This window comes from Silene latifolia, chromosome Y (assembly GCF_048544455.1).
Source record: "Silene latifolia isolate original U9 population chromosome Y, ASM4854445v1, whole genome shotgun sequence".
NCBI classification, from domain to species: Eukaryota; Viridiplantae; Streptophyta; class Magnoliopsida; order Caryophyllales; family Caryophyllaceae; genus Silene; species Silene latifolia.
In genome coordinates, this window is record NC_133538.1 from 374,109,895 (window position 1) to 374,116,747 (window position 6,853).

Sequence of the window (6,853 nt, forward strand, 5' to 3'; positions counted from 1 at the left end):
GACAAAAGAGCATAACCCCATAATGAATCAGGTAAAACCGTGTGACTCATCATGGATCGAACCATATCAAGTAGTGTTCGATTTCTCCGTTCGGACACACCATTCAATTGAGGTGTTCCAGGTGGAGTTAACTGTAGGGCGATCCCACAGTCCTTTAGGTGTTGATCAAACTCGTGAGAAAGATACTCGCCACCACGATCTGAACGCAGTGTTTTAATCTTTCTACCTAATAGGTTCTGTACCCTATTTTGGTATTCCTTGAATTTCTCAAAGGATTCACTTTTGTGCTTCATTAAGTAGACATAGCCATATCTACTCAAATCGTCCGTGAAAGTGATGAAATACCTATAGCCTTCTCGTGCGGTGATTGACATAGGACCACATACATCCGTGTGTATGAGCCCTAATAGGTCGCCAGCCACGCATTCCAACACCTTTGAAGGAAATACGAGTCATCTTACCGATGAGACATGATTCACACGTGCCAAATGATTGAAAATCAAAAGCCGAGATAGCTCCATGTTTGATGAGTTGTTTTACGCGTTTCTCATTAATGTGTCCCATACGGCCGTGCCATAGATACGTTTGATCTTTGTCACCAACCTTTAACTTTTTATTCATTACGTGTAATATTTCCGAGGTCCGATCTAAAACATAAATTCCGTTCATGGAAACGCCTTGTCAGAAATCATATCGTGTAATGAGAAAATGCAAGCATTGTTTTCTATTACAAATGAAAAACCAAGTTTATCAAGCGCAGAAACTGAAATAATGTTTTTGGAAAGACTAGGAACATAATAGCAATCATATAATGATAACTCAAATCCGCTTGGAAGTGGATCACATATGTCCCCTTTGAGATGGCAAATACTCTTGCTCCATTCCCAACACGCAGTCCACCTCACCCTTTACGAGGGGTTCGATGTTTCGGAGCCCCCGCACATGATTACACAGATGAGAACCACAACCAAAGATCAAGTACCCAAGTTCCGTAACTTGCGTGGTTAATCTCAATCATATGAATAAAAGTAGAAGAGAGAGAAGACATACCAACAGGTTTAACACGACCCGCCTTTAAGTCCTCATGATAAACAGGACATGTGCGTCTCCAATGCCCAATCTTGTGGCAATGATGGCATTCCATGTTTTCACTCTTGCTCTTTGTCATGCCGATGAGTTACTCGCCTCACCAGACCACTCTTCCCCGAACCCGACTTCTTGAACTTCGCCTTACCTATCATAGGTTTGCCGGAGCTTTGCCCTTACCTTTCCCTTTGTTTGACACAACGAGAACATCCTGTTTCGAACTCCCACTGAACTTCATGTCCTTCTCGGTCTGTACGAGGAGGGAGTGCAATTCATGGGGAGTTTTCTTCAAATCATTCATATAGTAATTCGCTCTGAATTGCGAATAACCATCGTGGAGTGAGTGAAGAATACGGTCGATAACAATATTCTCGCTGATGTTACGCTTAAAGGTCTCCGGTTTCTCGACATTCTCAATCATGCTGAGAATGTGTGGGCTAACCGGTTGGCCCTTCTGGAGTCTCGCATCAAAGAAGCGAGTGGTATGCTCATAGGTCACGATTCTCGGTGCTTTCGAGAATTCCTTAGTGAGCGTGGTGAAAATCTTGTTTGCACCTTGGGCTATGAAGCGTTTCTGCAAATTGGGTTCCATTGCAAAAATAAGTACGTTCTTTACCGCACCCGCTTCTAAAGCGAAATCGTTATACTCGTTGATTTCGTTAATTCCAGCCGTGGGGCCTGGGTTTAACGGCATGGGCTCAAGCAGATATCTGAGCTTCCCGTCGGCGGCGGCAAGATTCCGTAATGCCGCCTCCCGTCCCGCGAAGTTGGATCCGTCATTCTTCGATCGAGTAGACCGATTCATCCGACTCATGAAGATCCTAAGCCAGGACTCACGGTCCAATGTGGCACTTGGCATTGGGTTATCACTTGAACCACCATTTGTTGTTTAGCGATTTAATACGTGATCTACACTGAAAAGAAGGAAAAACAAAACGAAATAAGCAACTCATCGAGGTGATTTAAGTCTATTTTAAAATTCATTTTAAACATGTAGACTCTTGCACTTGCATAATTGATCTCCCTCAAGAATGATACAAGTGATCCCAAGACTCAATTTCAGTAAATTGATAAGCCAACTGTTTAGCTAATTCTTCCGGAAGAACTCTTGGTCGATAGATTTCTGTAAATCCTATCTATAGTCCACCATGATCACAGGATCGTACGAGTGACCATAGTGTTGAGATAAAATAGGTCAATTGGTTCCAACTTACCCGACGTAGAAGGGGTCATAGTATGCCTACCGACGAAGAAGGGACTCATTGGAGTTTGACCTATAAAGACCGTTCTCAATTTTAGTTTATACGAGGAAGATCCCATCAACAAAAATTATAATTCATTTTAAGTGAACGAATAACTAGCGTCTGTCGTGAATGAATTTATTTGGATGATGGCTTAAAACGTGTGACATGAGAATGTCAATGAAAACTAACTCGTGACCTCTATATGTGTCAGTTTTCATGCAATAAATTATAGGTGGTTTGGTTTTTAGGCGGAATATGATGCAAATAATCGTTGCGAAAAATAAATAAAAGAATGCAATACGTAAATAAAAATTTCCTAGTGTGGCCTATCCTAATAAAAAGAACAAAATACAACTTTGGAATCCACCGTTGGACCCAAGAAGCTTGTCTTGTTGTTCCATCTTGATCCAAGTAGCGGGAGTGAGCATCTGGTCTCCGTCTTTGGTCTTCTCAAAAATTACAATTAAAATTACAAAATATAAACCTAATTACATTCTAATAAAAACTGTAATTACAAGTGAAAAATCCAAAACGGAGATACGAGATCTCAAAATACAACCAAGACCGTGTTCCATCATTACGGTAACACGTTCTACTAAGGCCACACTAAGTTACAATCGATTGTAAAAATTAAATACGTAATAAAAAGGCATTTACGGCATTCATAATTAACGAAAATAAAAATGCATCAACTAAAAACAAATTCATTCGTGACATAATTCCGTAATTATGTTAAATTTATCCAAACCACCTTTTAATGATTAAAATTCATGTGATAAAACCGCTTCTATCATTTAATTTTAATCCATTATAATCCGTCATTTTAAAGACGCTTCAAAACAACTATATGGTACGTGAGTGAACCGATTCACTATTAAGCGAGTGTACTATATCCGTATAAAGTACATATTGAAGCCAAAAGAAAATTTAAATCAAAAGAAACAAATTTTCAAAGCTGTTAAAGGCAAAATCCCTCGATCCAGGGACACAAGTGCTCGATCGAGGGACAGAGGGATCGATCGAATGAGGCGCCATTCGATCGAGGGGTCTCGCCAATCAGAGGTGCTCGATCGACTAAACATGAGGTCGATCGAGGACCTATATCAAAAGGCGCTCGATCGAGTACGAGGACAACTCGATCGAGCGAGAGGGTTTTAAAAGCGGGTCGATCGAGTACAAAGAAGGACTCGATCGAGTAAAACAACACAGAAAAACCACTCGATCGATTGAAAACGAGTTCGATCAAGTTCAAAATTTTCTGGAAAAATTAAAACCCTCGTGAAACATTTTTGAGACAAAATCAATTGCAATTTTCGCTCAAAAATGATTGAAAACAAAATCTAACAATTGACAAAAACTTGACATGTTGCTATAATCTCCGTATAAAATATCAACATGTAAAAACAACAAGAAATTTGAAACAAAACAGCCGTGTAAAACATGGCACGGTTTGGTTTTTGAGACAAAACAACAACAAGAGCAACCGTGTAAACAAGACACGATTCCCAATGCAACCAAAAAACGCAGCAAATTAAAAAATTTCTGCCGAGAAAAAAAATGGCTGCCGAGACAAAATTTTAACCAAAATTCATCGTTTTCAACAATCGTTTGATGAAAAACACATATAAAAATTTACGTGGCCTCGCTCTGATACCACTTGTGGGTTAATATCCGTATACTACCCTAAAATTGCAGGACTATAACGTAAATTTAAACATGCAATTTATAGTCATAAAACGATAAACACAATGAAATGATTAATGTATAGAAATAACCTCGGGTCCTTTAAAATTGCGGCGTAAAGAACAGAAATCAAAGCAGATTTCCTCCTAATTGTTACACCCAAGACTTTGTCCGAGATATGCCCTTGTGCTAGAACAGTGTTCTCCGATTGCCTTGCAATATAGGGAGAACTGATGTGAGTTTTGTCGAGATGAGAGATCTCAGGTTTTTCAGAGGAGAATGCTCTTCAAAACCCTAGTTTTTCTGCAAATGAAATTGTCTAGGTCAAAAGGAGAGGGAGTCTCTCCTTTTGTTTGGTTCGGCCGGACCGAGTGCATGCATGGGGAAGTGGGCTTCCACTTCCTCTTAATTTTAGCTCGAGGTCCGATTCGCAAATGCTAAAATGTATATGACGGGTTTATATTATAAATCACATCGGTTATCGGAAATTAAGGCATCGGCTAATAATACGGGTTAGTCAATTATTAATTCGTGTCCGACAAAGCAAAGATATTGTATAATTATATTCAATATACATTTAATTAAATATAAATCGTTTATATTTAATTTTACGAATTAATCAGTTAATTCGCTTATAGCCCATGATATTTAATCCGTATTAAATATAATATCTCAACATCACATATTTGACTAATTACTAGTCAAATAACTCGGACTAACTGGTTAGTCAATTTTGGCATCTACATGATCAGTATTTCCATACTCATCACGTCTCTCAAACGTATCCTATAGGTGTGACTTTTAGGGACCAGTTGATCACCGCCATCTGTATGACAATAACGTCAAACTTATCTAGCAAGCCAACCGTTATTGATAAACGTGGATCAACTGATAATAATACCAAAGTATGCCCTTTGATCCTTTTAGAGGTTTATAAGTCCTTGCACTAACTGTTAAGGACACCAACCCCAACAGCAACTTCTTTGTTGACCATACTAGGGCAAGGCATGTCTTTTCCAGTTGAGTGTACCTTGTCTCGTACTCAATGAACTTTTTGCTGATGTAGTAGATGGCTCGTTCTTCACCCTCGACTGTATGTGCTAGCATTGCTCCCATGGCTGTGTCGGTGACAGTCAGGTATAGGGATAAAGGAATCCCTTGTTGAGGTGGCATGAGGACAGGAGGTTTGGATAGGATCTCCTTTATCTTGTCGAAGGCCTTTTGGCAGTCGTCGTCCCAATCGGTGTGATCGGAGGCGTGAAGTTTTTTGAATATTGGTTCACAAATCATGGTGAGCTTCACTATGAAGCGGCTGATGTATTGAACCTGACCGAAAAATCCCCGAATCTCCTTCTCGTTCTTAGGCCGAGGCATTTGTTGAAGGGCTTTGATTTTGGTTGGATCATTCTCAATGCCTCTTTTGCTGATGACATGTCCCAAGAGTTTTCCGGAGGTGATCCCGAATGCACATTTTTGAGGATTTAGTCTCATGTTATATTTCCGCAGACGGGCGAAGAATTTCCGGAGGTCGTTGATGTGGCCGTCCCGTTCTCTTGACTTGACAATCATATAATTGACATATACCTCTACCTCCTTGTGCATCATATTATGTAGGAGAGTGGTAGCGGTTGTTTGATAGGTTGCTCCGGCATTGATGAGGCCGAAGGGCATGACCGTGTAGTAATATGTACCCCACTGTGTAGTGAATGCAGTCTTGTGCATGTCTTGCTCAGCCATTTTGATCTGGTTGTACCCAGCATACCCGTCCATGAATGATAAGAGGGCGTGCTCGGCGGTGTTGTCCACCAGAATTTCAACATGTGGTAAAGGAAAGTCGTCCTTTGGACTTGCCTTATTCAGATCCCTGAAGTCGACGTAAACCTTAATTCTCCCGTCTTTCTTCGGTACAGGAACAATGTTGGCCACCCAGTCAGAGTATTCCGATACTTTGATGAAACCGGCCTTGAACTGTTTATCCACTTCTTCTTTGATTTTCAGGGCCCATTCAGGACGCATCCAGCGCAGTTTTTGCTTCACGGGTTTAGCTCCGGGCTTAATGGGTATCCGGTGCTCGGCAATTTCCCTGTCGATCCCAGGCATATATCTGTAGGACCAGGCGAATACGTCCTTGTATTCGTGTAGGAGGTCAACGAACTGTTATCTTTCCGTGGGGTCAAGATTTGTCCCTATCCTAAGTTCTTGAGATGTGTTGTCGGTTCCTACGTTAATAGGTTCGGTCTCCTCAATGATGGGGGTCCTGGTTTCTCGTTTGTCAAGTTCTTTGGCTAAGTGAGGTGGGTAGTCACTCAAGTCAAATTCCTCATAGTCATTCAGAATTGCATTGCAGTTAAATTGAGACGAGTCATAAGCAAACTTAGCATTCATTAAGTTGACACGATCGAAAACCTCGGACAGGACAGACATCTCATGGTCGGTTAGAGGCGACACAGCAAAGGAGGTGGCACCTGGAACAGGCTCCAGGTTGTCACCTTCCATGGGAGTGGGGATGACCCTAGTAGACTCGGCCTGCAGGCGGTCCTGAAGCTTGTGATAAAACAACGGGAAGGGGACCTTGACTGGGACATCAGGAGTGCTAGGAGCTAAGACAGACTCTGACTCTGACTTTGACTCAGATTCTTCTTGACTTCCTTCTTTGAACATAGGGCCTTCTCCAGTTGTGATCTTGAGAATGCGGCCTTGGCGATCGGTCCACTTGATGGTTTTCCTCTAGCCCTGTGTAGCTTTCTCCGGGTCAGTGTCGGAGATCAAGCTGGTAGGATCAAATTGGTTCTCCCTTAGAGCAATATTGATGATGTCCTCATAGTCGAGGTGTTTGATGT